Here is a 15,638-nt window from a genome sequence, read left to right as displayed (position 1 = left end):
AGGAACAACAAAACCATCGGTAACATCAAACCTATTAACAAGATCAACAGAACGAATTTTGGATGATTTGATTTCCGAAACAAAGGTTACATGCGCCTTCGTGGATCGCATTAAGTTAGCTAGGTAGAGCATTCTTTCATTGCCGAGGCCTCGGCCCATACCTCGGCAATTCCAAGCGATGGCCCTCATGGCGCCCGAGGCACGATAGGGCTGTGCGCCGCTCCCCAAGAAGCGGAGAGCGCCCCTCCGACCAAATCCATCAGATGCTCTTATTTGCTAAGGTCGATTTGCAAAGGAACCGGCAGAGCGAGGTGTGAAGGCACAGCAGCAAGAGCTGGGAGAAGCGCACCGGAAACAACCAGATCACTCTACGCTGACTAGCGGGCCAAGGTCAGCGGGATGCGGCGGCGGCGCAAGGCTTTGGTGGCTGAAGCGGGAGAAACAGAGACGGGACAGCTACCGGACGCAGATGCGAGAGCGAGAAATCGAGTAAGAAAGGAGAAGGGGAGAATCAAATCAGTCTGAGATGGGCGGGGGGTCGAGGAAGCAACAAGAACAGGGCAATAGAGAAAGGGGATCTAGAGATGTCCAAGAGAAAAAAGGGAAGAGGAAGATCAGATTCAGAGGGGGAAGAGAAAGATCAGACCAAGAAGGGGAAGCAGGGAGGAACGGCAGAACACCAGTCGCCGGACAATCGCCGGGAATCGCCACCAAACACCAGTCTCTGTAGCTAGCGGCCTCCCCGCCGGTAGTATAGTCGTTTTTCTGCAAGTCAGTGATTACGAAGATGTTGCATCCTATACAGTCACGGAGAAAGGTAGGGACACGATTAATCCATATGCGCCTCCTCCTAATCGTAACCACGCTAGTTTATTTGCCATATTTTCTTTTAACACAAGGATCGACCTGGTGGTTTCAGAACAAGTAAATAACTCAAAATCATTATATTTGTGACTAGGGTACTCCAAAATCATCGCTTTCGTCAAAAATCAGAGAAGACCATGACTTTTACGTCAAGTTTCCATTGTGTTGAAAATCATAGAAGACCGTCACTTTTGCGTCACTTTGGTTAGGGTACTCCAACACCATTGCACGACGAATCCATCGGTTTACTAGAATAATGACCAAGAGAATAAAAATCTGGCTCGGACATTTCATCAAACATGTAGAGTGCGAGGTGTATATACGGATGAGTTGGACGTATTGGGGCGGCGTCCGGTGGCGACGACCTTGATCGATCACGTCATGGTTGGCAGCGGTGTGGATTCGGGCCTCCGTCGGCGAAGCCCTGTGTTGTGGATGACAGCGGAGCAATGATGGCGGCTAAACTGCGGTGACGGTTGTGCGGACGAGGCCAAAAGAGAAGAGAAGAAGGGCTGGTCGGGCAAGGAAGGGGATGGCGGGGACGGATATGGACGAATTGGCGCGTGCCCTAGCGGTCAGTCCTGCAGTCCTACGTGGCGGGCGGGCCCGGGCGTCCCCATATCCGCCCCAGATATGGGGAGTGCCGGTCAATCTGGACATTTGGACCGAATTTGCCAGCCGCTGTTGCGTGACAATTTTCGCGTGAGTCAGTGACCGGGTAGGCTGACCGGGAGTTTGGGGTGCCCATGAAAAACCTTACCACAGCTTAAAATACAAAATGTTTTTCTATTTGTATACGACGGTGAGAAACCAGTCCATATGAAAATTGCAATTCCTGCACGTAACCAGTGTCGGAGACATAGTCATTCCCATAGATACAAAGTTTTAAAATTGCAGAGGCTTTCGCGTTCCTGTCAAGAACAGCAGACAGAACACACAACGTGCTTGATTCGACGATACAGAAGAAGGCTCATGGCAACAACACCGGAACGTCAAGAATGCCCTCCTTCTCCTTCCTTGATCCGACGACATGACACAGACGAACGCCGATCGAGTCTACCAGATGGTCTGGATGACGGGGACGTGCTTGATCTTGTGGTGGTCCTGGCCGCCGTCCTCCTTGATCCTCCCCACCATCTTGGGCATGCTGTACAGCACCACCTCCTCCAGCTCCTTCATCCCGCCCAGCGCCTCCGGGAGCATCTCCATCTTGGCGCACCGCAGCAGCGTCAGCCGGGCCAGCGCCGCCATCGACCCGGCGCTCACCGCCCACTCCTCCAGGTCCGGCAGCCCCAGCCTCAGCTTCTGCAGGCTGCGGAACGCGCCGTCCCCGAACTCCAGCCGCTCGCCCTCGTACGCGCCCCACATCAGCGTTAGCTCCGCCAGGCTCGGCAGCTCGCCCAGCATGTCCACGAACCCCTGCCCCACCATCGTGCCCCACATCGACAGCCGCGTCAGGTTCGGCCGGATGTACCGGACCGCCACCTCGTCGGCGCCATCAGCATCATCCTCCTCCTCCATGGCCCCCACCAGCCTCAGGCTCTGCAGCCGCCGCAGGCTCGCGACGGTGAACACGGCCGGCGGCAGCGACTCGCCCTGCAGCACCAGGTGCACCAGCAGGTCCAGGCTCTCCAGCGCCGTCACCAGCGTTCCGGCGTTCGCGGCCGTCAGCCCGCTCAGCTCCAGCGACCGGAGGTTGGTGGCCCTCCCCAGCGGGTTGCCGGCGACGGCGCGCGTGTCCCAGCCGCGCGGCTGCACGCCGTGGAGCGTCTGGAGGCTGTACAGGTCGCCCAGGCACCTGGGCAGCGCGAACGGCGCCACCACGTGCCGCAGCGTCGGGATCGTCCAGAACGCGGCGGTCACGCCCAGCACGCCGCCGCTCCGGCCCTTGAGGATCAGCGACTGCAGGTTCACCAGCTTGCTTATCGTGCTCGGCAGCCTCTCCAGCTGCCCGCACTGGAGGCCCAGGTACCTTATGTGGATCATCGAGCCGAGCTCGTCTGGAAGCTTCTTGAGCTCGAGGCCATGGATGTCGATGACGCGGAGGAACTTGGACGCGTGGAGGAAGCCCAGGTCGGTGGAGTGGATGCAGACGCTGGGCTTCGCGGCACCGCCGCTGGCGAAGTCGCAGACGATGGTGCGGAGCTTGGGCAGCGCGTTGCCGAGGTGGACGTGCCTGTCCGTGGTGTTCTGGACGGCGAGGCGGCGCACGGTGGCCGGGGCGAGCACGTCGGTGCTGTCGTGGCTCTCGACGAAGCACGCCTCCTGAGCCTCTTCCTGCGCGAAAGCGTGGAGGCGGTCGTGCACCACCACCGCCGTCACGGTGGCGAACTCGTCCTTGTCCACCAGCTGCACCATGCACCGGGAGATGAGCTCCTTGAGGTACCCCTGCCCGACCTCCTCCATGGTGCTCCCGCGCCGCGGCCGCACGAACCCCTCGGCCACCCACAGCCGCACCAGCCTCGCCGCGTCCACGGGGGCGCTCTCCGGCATCGCCGCGAAGTAGAGGAAGCACGACTTGAGGTGGTGCGGCAGGTCGTCGAACGCCAGCGACATGATGCGCCGGGCACCGCCGCTCCCGCTCTTGCAATGCTGCGGCTGGTCCTTGGCCGCCAGCAGCTGCGCCATCACCTGGTCCCACTCCGCAGGCAGCTCCTTGGACCGGAGCACGCCGGCGAGGACGACGACGGAGAGCGGCAGGCCGCGGGTGATCCGGAACACGTCCTGGTAGTACCTTGACTTGTAGCGGCCGGGGCAGTCGCCGCGGAGGCCGAACACCCGGCGCCGGAACAGTTCGTACGTGTTCTCCGGGCTGAGCCGCGTGAGCTCGATGGGGTCGTACGTCGGCCCGCCGGCGTAGCCCACCACCTCCAGCCCCGCCGCGTCGGTGACCAGCACCACCCTGCTGCCGTTGCCCTCGTCGGGGAGCGACGCACGGAGGCTGTTCCAGTCGGCGACGGCGATGCTGCCGTCCACGACGACAAGGTACCGCCTGCCGGTCATGTTCCGGAACAGCGAGTTGCTGATGTCCTTGCCGCCCTTGGCGTCGCAGCCGCCGTCCTCCGCGCTCTGGCCGTTGGACGGGGACCGGCGGAGCTGGGAGGTGGCCTGCCGGTGGATGTCGCGGAGCACGTCGGCGGGGCGGCTGTTGGGAGGGAGCACGGTCCAGGTGCGTATGGCGAAGTGGTTGCGGACCTCGGGGCTCTGGTAGACCTTGCGCGCGAGCGTGGTCTTGCCGATGCTGCTCTCGCCGACGATGGAGACGAGGGCGCGGCCGGGGACGGCGTCGACGTCGAGCAGCTGCTCCCTGAGCATGTCGCTGTACTTGCCGAAGCCGACGGTGTACTCTTCCAGATCGTCCCTGCACCCAAATTCACTAAACCAGTCAGCTGCTTGCGTCATTATTCTCATAATGCAGTGATTAAATCTCGTTAACTGCTAGCTACTCCATGGTTAGCTCCTCGACGACAGAACAGTGGCAACCAATAATTTGATGTCATTTTCAGCGTGAGACGTCCTGGCATATAAAATGAAGTAGCTTGACAATTCAGGAGAATCTACATTGTTTAACTCAAGCAGGCAGTCATTGGAAGTATCTGTTGCATTTTAATTTTACATGCGTTCGGTGTCATTTTCATTTTCAGAGAGTAAAATTCTGTAAGCTGCGTGATAGTTCAGCAGAATCTTTGCTCGCAGAACAAGACGAAGATAAAAGACAGCGGAATAATCAAGGAAGAAATCTCAGAACAAACAAATAATCAAGCAGTAGGTTCGTATCTTTCAACTCTTCATTTTTGTTACTGATTATGTCTCTGATTTTGCGTGGTGGTTTTGGCTGAAAGAAAGAAAAGAACCGGAGAGGATGAACATACAGAAGTAAATTTGGGAGCGTGGGTGCGCGCGTACCAGGCGGCGAGGGTGGTGGCGGAGGAGGCGGCCCAGGCGGGCGAGGCGGCGTGCTCGATGTGGTAGGCGGCGCGGTTGGCGGAGATCTCGTCGAGCCGCTTCCTGATCTGGCGGACGCGCGCCGAGAGGTCGTGGCGGAGCGCGACCTGCAGCCCCGCGCAGCGCGGCCGCCAGCGGCGCCAGCTCCAGCGCCACCCGGAGCAGCGCGCCCCCGTGCCGGGGAGCGGCGGGGCCGGGCCGCGGTGCCGACGGCGGCGCCCGGCGCGGTGGAGGAAGTCGTCGAGCGCGTCCTCGGCCTCGAAGGCGACGTCGCGGGTCTGGCGGCACCCAGACGGCGACGAACTCGTCGTCACGGAGGCGGCGCCTGCGGTCGGCGTCGCGGATGAAGGTGTGGAGCCACTCGAGCTTGTCGCGGAGCAGGCGCACGTCGTCGCCCACCTCCAGCAGCACCGCCGCCTCCCACGCCACCAGCTCCGCCACCTTCGCCAGCACCGTCGTGATCGCCGTCTCCGCCATTGCTCTCTCCGATGTGCTTGCTCGCTCGCTCGCTCGCTCTGTGTGGTCTCTGGCTGACTGGCTCTCGTTCTGGGCTTGGATGGATGGAGTTTGGTGGAGTCAAGGTCAATGGTGGCGCCGGCGACGGGGAGCTGTGGGAAGCTCGTCGGTTCAGTGGCGGGTAGTATATACTGGATGGATCGATCCGTGCATGTGCAGTGCAGCTGAGATGGTTGGGGATGGTAAGAAAGGTGCAGTCAGTGTGAGGCCAAGGAGAAACGAACAACATCCACCGTGCACACCTGCTTTCCACATTGGCGGCTCCTTTAGCAAATACCCTCATCCAATACAATGTAGTCCCTCCGATTTTTTTAGTCTGCACATAAATTTTGATTAAAGTCAAACTTAGTAAAGCTTGACTAGTTTTATAAGAAAAAATATCAACAATCACAGTATGAAATTAATATTATTAGATGCATCATGAAATGAAATTTTCATACCATATAGCATTAATATTGTAGATGATGATATTTCTTGGTATGAATTTGATCAATCTTTGTGTAGTTTGACTTTGACCAGATTTCGTATGTAGACTAAAAAGAAACGAAGGGAGTATATACAACAATACACATAGCAGATACTTGTATTGTTTAGTAAATATAAAAATAATAGTATATCATTGAATTTAAAAAATAGGAAATGTATTTTTAATATGATAGACATTCTTGATAATATACATGAAAATGTTTAATGCGTTGTCAAAAGATTTTTTTAAGCCATCAAAAGATTGTTGGTGCGGATGGTCACTGCTTTATATTGCCAATCTCTGTTTTCATTGCTTTGTTGTTTTTCTTCTTCCTCCGCCGATATAGCTTTGGTCTTGTATGACTTTGTCTTTTGTGAGTGTTATCGTTTTGTGTTTATGTGTGTGTGAGTGTGTTGTGTTGGTTGTGTGTGTCATAGTTATGCAGAGCCTGGGTGTGTACTCATTATGATTGTATCCCTCGATGCTATATTATGAGTTTATGAAAAACTATTGGAAATATGCCCTAGAGGCAATAATAAAATGGTTATTATTATATTTCCTTGTTCATGATAATTGTCTATTGTTCATGCTATAATTGTGTTATCCGGAAATCGTAATACATGTGTGAATACATAGACCACAACATGTCCCTAGTGAGCCTCTAGTTGACTAGCTCGTTAATCAATAGATGGTTACGGTTTCCTGACCATGGACATTGGATGCCATTGATAATGGGATCACATCATTAGGAGAATGATGTGATGGACAAGACCCAATCCTAAGCATAGCACAAGATCGTGTAGTTCGTCTGCTAGAGCTTTTCTAAGTGTCAAGTATCATTTCCTTAGACCATGAGATTGTGCAACTCCCGGATACCGTAGGAGTGCTTTGGGTGTACCAAACGTCACAACGTAACTGGGTGGCTATAAAGGTACACTACAGGTATCTCCGAAAGTGTCTGTTGGGTTGGCATGAATCGAGACTGAGATTTGTCACTCCGTATGACGAAGAGGTATCTCTGGGCCCACTCGATAATGCATCATCATAATGAGCTCAGTGTGACTAAGTAGTTGGTCACGGGATCATGCATTACGGAACGAGTAAAGTGACTTGCCGGTAACGAGATTGAACGAGGTATTGGGATACCGACGATCGAATCTCGGGCAAGTAACGTACCGATTGACAAAGGGAATTGTATACGTGATTGCTTGAATCCTCGACATCGTGGTTCATCCGATGAGATCATCGTGGAACATGTGGGAGTCAACATGGGTATCCAGATCCCGCTGTTGGTTATTGGCCGGAGAGTTGTCTCGGTCATGTCTGCATGGTTCCCGAACCCATAGGGTCTACACACTTAAGGTTCGATGACGCTAGGGTTATTAGGAAGACTTGTATGTGATTACCGAATGTTGTTCGGAGTCCAGGATGAGATCCCGGACATCACAAGGAGTTCCGGAATGGTCCGGAGGTGAAGATTTATATGTAGGAAGTTGTCATACGGTCACCGGAAAGGTTCCGGGGCATATCGGTATTGTACCGGGGCCACCGGAGGGGTTCCGGGGGTCCACCGGGAGGGGCCACCTCTCTCGGAGGGCCTAATGGGCCGTAGAGGAAAGGGAACCAGCCCTACATGGGCTGGGCGCAGCCCCCCTCCCAATGGGCCCATGCGCCTAGGGTTGGGGGGCACCCTAAAGGGGGCGCTCCCCTTGCTTGGGGGGCAAGCCCCCTCCCCTTGGCCGCCGCCCCGCCTCTAGATCTCATCTAGAGGGGGCCGGCCCCCTTCCTCCTTCCCCTATAAATAGAGGGGCAAGGGGAGGGCTGACCACCACATCCAAGGCGCAGCCCCTCCCCTCCCCAACACCTCTCCTTCCCCGTAAGAGCTTGGCGAAGCCCTGCCGGAGTACTGCTGCTCCACCATCACCACGCCGTCGTGCTGCTGTTGGAGCCCTCTTCCTTAACCTCTCCCTCCTCCTTGCTGGATCAAGGCGCGGGAGACGTCCTCGCTCCTTACGTGTGTTGAACGCGGAGGTGCCGTCCGTTCGGCGCTAGGATCATCGGTGATTTGGATCACAACGAGTACGACTCCATCATCCCCGTTCTCTTGAACACTTCCGCTTAGCGATCTACAAGGGTATGTAGATGCACTCCTCTTCCCCTCGTTGCTAGATGACTCCATAGATTGATCTTGGTGATGCGTAGAAAATTTTAAATTTCTGCTACGATCCCCAACAGTGGCATCATGAGCTAGGTCTATGCGTAGTTTCTATGCACGAGTAGAACACAAGTTGTTGTGGGCATCGATTTTGTCAATTTACTTGCCGTTACTAGTCTTATCTTGATTCGGCAGCATCGTGGGATGAAGCGGCCCGGACCGACCTTACACGTACGCTTACGTGAGACTGGTTCCACCGACTGACATGCACTAGTTTCATAAGGTGGCTAGCGGGTGTCTGTCTCTCCCACTTTAGTCGGATCGGATTCGATGAAAAGGGTCCTTATGAAGGGTAAATTGAAATTGGCATATCACGTTGTGGTTTTGGCGTAGGTAAGAAACGTTCTTGCTAGAAACCTATAGCATCCACGTAAAAACTTGCAACAACAATTAGAGGACGTCTAACTTGTTTTTGCAGCATATGCCGTGTGATGTGATATGGCCAAAAGGATGTGATGAATGAGATTGATCATGTTCTTGTAATAGGAATCACGACTTGCATGTCGATGAGTATGACAAACGGCAGGAGCCATAGGAGTTGTCTTAATTTATTTATGACCTGCGTGTCAACTTATACGTCATGTAATTACTTTACTTTATCGCTAACCGTTAGCCATAGTAGTAGAAGTAATAGTTGACGAGACAACTTCATGAAGACACGATGATGGTGATCATGATGATGGAGATCATGGTGTCATGCCGGTGACGACGATGATCATGACGCCCCGAAGATGGAGATCAAAAAGGAGCAAAATGATATTGGCTATATCATGTCACTATTTGATTGCATGTGATGTTTATCATGTTTTACATCTTATTTGCTTAGAACGAAAGTAGCATATGTTGGGGAACGTAGCATAAATTCAAAATTTTCCTACGTGTCACCAAGATCTATCTATGGAGTCATCTAGCAACGAGGGAGGAGTGGATCTACATACCCTTGTAGATCGCGCGCGGAAGCGTTCAAGAGAACGGGGTTGATGGAGTCGTACTCGTCATGATCCAAATCACCGATGATCCTAGTGCCGAACGGACGGCACCTCCGCGTTCAACACACGTACGGAGCAGCGATGTCTCCTCCTTCTTGATCCAGCAAGGGGGAAGGAGAGGTTGATGGAGATCCAGCAACACAACGGCGTGGTGGTGGAAGTAGCGGGATTCCAACAGAGCTTCGCCAAGCGCTGCGGGAGGAGGGAGATGTGTCATGGGAGGGAGAGGGAGGCGCCAGGGCTTAGGTGTTGCTGCCCTCCCTTTGTTGGGGAACGTAGCAGAAATTCAAAATTTTCCTACGTGTCACCAAGATCTATCTATGGAGAAACCAGCAACGAGGGGAAGGAGAGTGCATCTACATACCCTTGTAGATCGCTAAGCGGAAGTGTTCAAGTGAACGGGGTTGATGGAGTCGTACTCGTCGTGATTCAGATCACCGATGATCCTAGTGCCGAACGGACGGCACCTCCGCGTTCAACACACGTACAGCTCGACGATGTCTCCCACGCCTTGATCCAGCAAGGAGAGAGGGAGAGGTTGAGGAAGACTCCATCCAGCAGCAGCACAACGGCGTGGTGGTGATGGAGGAGCGTGGTAGTCCAGCAGGGCTTCGCCAAGCACCGCAAGATATGAGGAGAAGGGAGAGAGGTAGGGCTGCGCCAAGAGGAGAAGTTCTCATGTCTTATGGGCAGCCCCATGCCTCTATTTATATAGGGGAGGGAGAGGGCTGCGCCCCCATCTAGGGTTTCCCCCCAAGGGGTGCGGCCAGCCCTAGATGGGGCTTGGGGAGGCGGCCAAGAGGGGGAGAGAGGGGAGGCGCCCACTAGGTGGGCCTTAAGGCCCATCTGGACTAGGGTTTGCCCCCTCCCACTCTCCCCTGCGCCTTGGGCTCCTTGTGGGGGGCGCACCAGCCCACCTGGGGCTGGTTCCCTCCCACACATGGCCCATGCAGCCCTCCGGGGTTGGTGGCCCCACTTGGTGGACCCCCGGGACCCTCCCGGTGGTCCCGGTACGTTACCGATAACCCCCGAAACTTTTCCGGTGACCAAAACAGGACTTCCCATATATAAATCTTTACCTCCGGACCATTCCGGAACTCCTCGTGACGTCCGGGATATCATCCGGGACTCCGAACAACATTCTATAACCACATACAAACTTCCTTTATAACCCTAGCGTCATCGAACCTTAAGTGTGTAGACCCTACGGGTTCGGGAGACATGCAGACATGACCGAGACGTTCTCCGGTCAATAACCAACAGTGGGATCTGGATACCCATGTTGGCTCCCACATGTTCCACGATGATCTCATCGGATGAACCACGATGTCAAGGACTCAATCGATCCAGTATACAATTCCCTTTGTCTATCGGTACGATACTTGCCCGAGATTCGATCGTCGGTATCCCGATACCTTGTTCAATCTCGTTACCGGCAAGTCTCTTTACTCGTTCCGTAACACATCATCCCGTGATCAACTCCTTGATCACACTGTGCACATTATGATGATGTCCTACCGAGTGGGCCCAGAGATACCTCTCTGTTTACACGGAGTGACAAATCCCAGTCTCGATTCGTGCCAACCCAACAGACACTTTCGGAGACACCCGTAGTGCACCTTTATAGTCACCCAGTTACGTTGTGACGTTTGGCACACCCAAAGCACTCCTACGGTATCCGGGAGTTGCACAATCTCATGGTCTAAGGAAATGATACTTGACATTAGAAAAGCTTTAGCATATGAACTACACGATCTTTGTGCTAGGCTTAGGATTGGGTCTTGTCCATCACATCATTCTCCTAATGATGTGATCCCGTTATCAACGACATCCAATGTCCATGGTCAGGAAACCGTAACCATCTATTGATTAACGAGCTAGTCAACTAGAGGCTTACTAGGGACATGGTGTTGTCTATGTATCCACACATGTATCTGAGTTTCCTATCAATACAATTCTAGCATGGATAATAAACGATTATCATGAACAAGGAAATATAATAATAATCAATTTATTATTGCCTCTAGGGCATATTTCCAACAGTCTCCCACTTGCACTAGAGTCAATAATCTAGTTCACATCGATATGTGATTAACACTCAAGGTCACATCCCCATGTGACTAACACCCAAAGAGTTTACTAGAGTCAATAATCTAGTTCACATTTACCATGTGATTAACACTCGATGAGTTCTGGGTTTGATCATGTTATGCTTGTGAGAGAGGTTATAGTCAACGGGTCTGAACCTTTCAGATCCGTGTGTGCTTTACAAATCTCTATGTCATCTCCTAGATGCAGCTACCACGTTCTATTTGGAGCTATTCCAAATAATTGTTCTACTTGGAGCTATTCTAAATTGTTGCTCCATTATATGTATCCGGTATCTCTACTCAGAGCTATCCGGATAGGTGTTAAGCTTGCATCGACGTAACCCTTTACGACGAACTCTTTTACCACCTCCATAATTGAGAAAATTCCTTAGTCCACTAGTTACTAAGGATAACTTTGACCGCTGTCCTGTGATCCATTCTTGGATCACTTTTGTACCCCTTGACTGACTCATGGCAAAGCACATTTCAGGTGCGGTACACAGCATAGCATAGAGCCTATGTCTTAAGCATAGGGGACGACCTTCGTTCCTTTCTCTCTATTCTGCCGTGGTCGAGCTTTAAGTCTTAACTTCATACCTTACAACTTAGGCAAGAACTCCTTCTTTGACTGATCCATCTTGAACACCTTCAAGATCATGTCAAGGTATGTGCTGGTTTGAAAGTACTATTAAGCGTTTTGATCTATCCTTATAGATCTTGATGCTCAATGTTCAAGTAGCTTAATCCAGGCTTTTCCATTGAAAAATACTTTCCAAATAACCCTATATGCTTTCCACAAATCCTACGTCATTTCCGATCAACAATATGTTAACAACATATACTCATCGGAAATTCTATAGTGCTCCCACTCACTTCTTTGGAAATACAAGTTACTCATAAACTTTGTATACACCCAAAATCTTTGATCATCATCAAAGCATACATTCCAACTCCGAGATGCTCACTCCAGTCCTCAGAAGGATTGCTGGAGCTTTGCATACTTATTAGCATATTTCAGGATAGACAAAACCTTCCGGTTGTATCACATACAACCTTTCCTCAAAAATCGTCGAGGAAACAATGTTTTGACATCCTATCTGCAAGATTTCATAAATGATGCAGTAGTTGCTAATATAATTCCAACAGACTCTTAGCATCGCTACGAGTGAGAAAGTCTCACCGCACTCAACTCCTTGAACTTGTCGGGAAACTTCTTAACGACAAGTCGAGCTTTCTTCAATGGTGACACTTACCATCATTGTCTGTCTTCCTTTCAAAATCCATCTGTACTCAACAGCCTTACGACCATCAAGTAGTTCTTCCAAAGTCTACACTTTGTTTTCATATATGGATCCTCTCTCGGATTACATGGCCTCGAGCCATTTATCAGAATCCGGGCCCACCATCGCTTCTCCATAGCTCGTAGGTTCATTGTTGTCTAGCAACATGACTTCCAAGACAGGATTACTGTACCACTCTGAAGTAGTACGTATCCTTGTCACCCTATGAGGTTTGGGAGTGACTTGATCTGAAGTTTCATGATCACTATCATAAGCTTCTACTTCAATTGGTGTAGGTGCCACAGGAACAACTTCCTGTGCCCTGCTACACACTGGTTGAAGTGATGGTTCAATAACCTCATCAAGTCTCCACCATCCTCCCACTCAATTCTTTCGAGAGAAAATTTTCCTCGAGAAAGGACCCAATTCTAGAAACAATTCATATTGCTTTCGGATCTGAATTAGGAGGTATACCCAACTGTTTTGGGTGTCCTATGAAGATGTACTTTATCCGCTTTGGGTTCGAGCTTAATCCTGAAACTTTTTCACATAAGCGTCGCAGCCCCAAACCTTTAAGAAACGACAACTTAGGTTTCTCTAAACCATAATTCATACGGTGTCATCTCATCGGAATTACGTGGTGCCCTATTTAAAGTGAATGTGGTTGTCTTTAATGCCTAACCCATAAACTATCGTGGCAGTTCGATAAGAGACATCATGGTATGCATCATATCCAATAGGGTGCAACTATGATGTTCGGACATACCATCACATTATGGTGTTCCAGGCGGTATTAATTGCGAAACAATTTCCACAATGTCTTAATTGTGTGCCAAAACTCGTAACTCAGATATTCATCTCCATGATCATATCATAGACATTTTATCCTCTTGTCACAATGATCTTCTACTTCACTCTGAAATTACTTGAACCATTCAATAATTCAGACTTGTGTTTCATCAAGTAAATATTCTCAACATCTACTCGAATCATCTGTGAAGTAAGAACATAACGATATTCACTGCATGCCTCAGCACTCATTGGACTGCACACATCAAAATGTGTTACTTCTAACAAGTTGCTATCTTGTTCCATCTTACTGAAAACGAGGCTTTTCAGTCATCCTGCCCATGTGGTATGATTTGCATATCTCAAGTGATTCAAAATCAAGTGAGTCCAAACGATTCATCTGCATGGAGTTTCTTCATGCATATGCACCAATAGACATGGTTCGCATGTCTCAAACTTTTCAAAAACGAGTGAGTCCAAAGATCCATCAACATGGAGCTTCTTCATGCGTTTTAAACCAATATGACTTACATGGCAGTGACACCAGTAAGTGGTACTATCATTACTATCTTTTGGCATGAAAATGTGTATCACTACGATCGAGATTCAATAAACCATTTTTAGGTGCAAGACCACTGAAGGTATTATTCAAATAAATAGAGTAACCATTATTCTCTTTAAATGAATAACCGTATTGCGATAGACATAATCCAATCATGTCTATGCTCAACGCAAACACCAATCTCGATGGTAGAGGGAGCGTGCGATGCTTGATCATATCAACATTGGAAACACTTCCAACACATATCGTCTGCTCACCTTTAGCTAGTCTCCATTTATTCCGTAGCCTTTTGTTTCGAGTTACTAACACTTAGCAACCGAATCGGTATCTAATACCCTGGTGCTACTAGGAGTACTAGCAAAGTACACATTAGCACAATGTATATCCAATATACTTCTATCGACCTTGCCAGCCTTATCATCTACCAAGTATCTAGGGTAATTCTGCTCCAGTGGTTGTTCCCCTTATTACAGAAGCACTTAGTCTCGGGTTTGGGTTCAACCTTGGGTTTCTTCACTAGAGCAGCAGCTGAATTGCCGTTTCATGAAGTATCCCTTCTTGCCCTTGCCCTTCTTGAAACTAGTGGTTTCACAACCATCAACAATTGATGCTCCTTCTTGATTTCTACTTTCGCGATGTCTAACAACGCGAATACCTCAAGGATCATCTCTATCCTTGATATGTTATAGTTCATCACGAAGCTCTAGCAGCTTGGCGGCAATGACTTTGGATAAACATCACTATCTTATCTGGAAGATCAACTCCCACTCGATTCAAGCGATTGTTGCACTCAGACAATCTGAGCACAAGCTTAACGATTGAGCTTTTCTCCGTTAGTTTGCAGTTTAAGAAAATCGTCTGAGGTCTTATACCTCTTGACGTGGGCACGAGCCTGAAATCCCAATTTCAGCCCTCGAAACATATCATATGTTCCGCGACGTTTCAAAAACGTCTTTGGTGCCTCAACTCTAAACCGTTTAACTGAACTATCACGTAGTTATCAAAACGTGTATGTCAGATGTTCGCAACAACCACAGACAATGTTCGAGGTTCAGCACACTGAGCGGTGCATTAAGGACATAAGCCTTCTATGAAGCAATGAGGACAATCCTCAGTTTACGGACCTAGTCCGCATAATTGCTACTATCAACTTTCAACTAAACTTTCTCTAGGAACATATCTATACAGTAGAACTATAGCGTGAGCTACGACATAATTTGCAAAAACCTTTTGACTATGTTCAGGATAATTAAGTTCATCTTATGAACTCCCACTCAGATAGACATCCCTCTGGTCATCTAAGTGATCACATGATCCGAGTCAAACTAGGTCGTGTCCGATCATCACGTGAGACGGACTAGTCATCATCGGTGAACATCTTCATGTTGATCGTATCTACTATACGACTCATGCTCGACCTTTCGGTCTCCGTGTTCCGAGGCCATGTCTGTACATGCTAGGCTCGTCAAGTTAACCCTAAGTGTTTCGCGTGTGTAAATCTGTCTTACAACCGTTGTATGTGAACGTTAGAATCTAACACCCGATCATCACGTGGTGCTTCGAAACACGAACTGTCGCAACGGTGCACAGTTAGGGGAGAACACTTCTTGAAATTGTTGTAAGGGATCATCTTATTTACTACCGTCGTCCTAAGTAAACAAGATGCATAAACATGATAAACATCACATGCAATCAAATAGTGACATGATATGGCCAATATTATTTTGCTCCTTTTGATCTTCATCTTCGGGGCTCCATGATCATCATCGTCACCGGCATGACACCATGATCTCCATCATCATGATCTCCATCATCGTGTCTTCATGAAGTTGTCACGCCAACGACTACTTCTACTACTATGGCTACCGGTTAGCAATAAAGTAAAGTAATTACATGGCGTTGTTCAATGACACGCAGGTCAT

At 50.1% G+C, this 15,638-nt stretch overlaps 1 pseudogene; it reads right to left on the bottom strand.

Annotated features, from left to right (window-relative positions):
- Positions 1-1,627: 1,627 nt before the first annotated feature.
- Positions 1,628-5,542, bottom strand: LOC123063157 (disease resistance protein RPP13-like; annotated as a pseudogene).
- Positions 5,543-15,638: the final 10,096 nt, after the last annotated feature.

Source organism: Triticum aestivum, chromosome 3A, assembly GCF_018294505.1.
Source record: "Triticum aestivum cultivar Chinese Spring chromosome 3A, IWGSC CS RefSeq v2.1, whole genome shotgun sequence".
Classification (NCBI taxonomy): Eukaryota; Viridiplantae; Streptophyta; class Magnoliopsida; order Poales; family Poaceae; genus Triticum; species Triticum aestivum.
Note: the sequence above shows the minus strand (reverse complement) of the source record. Positions and strands in the feature narration are given on the sequence as shown.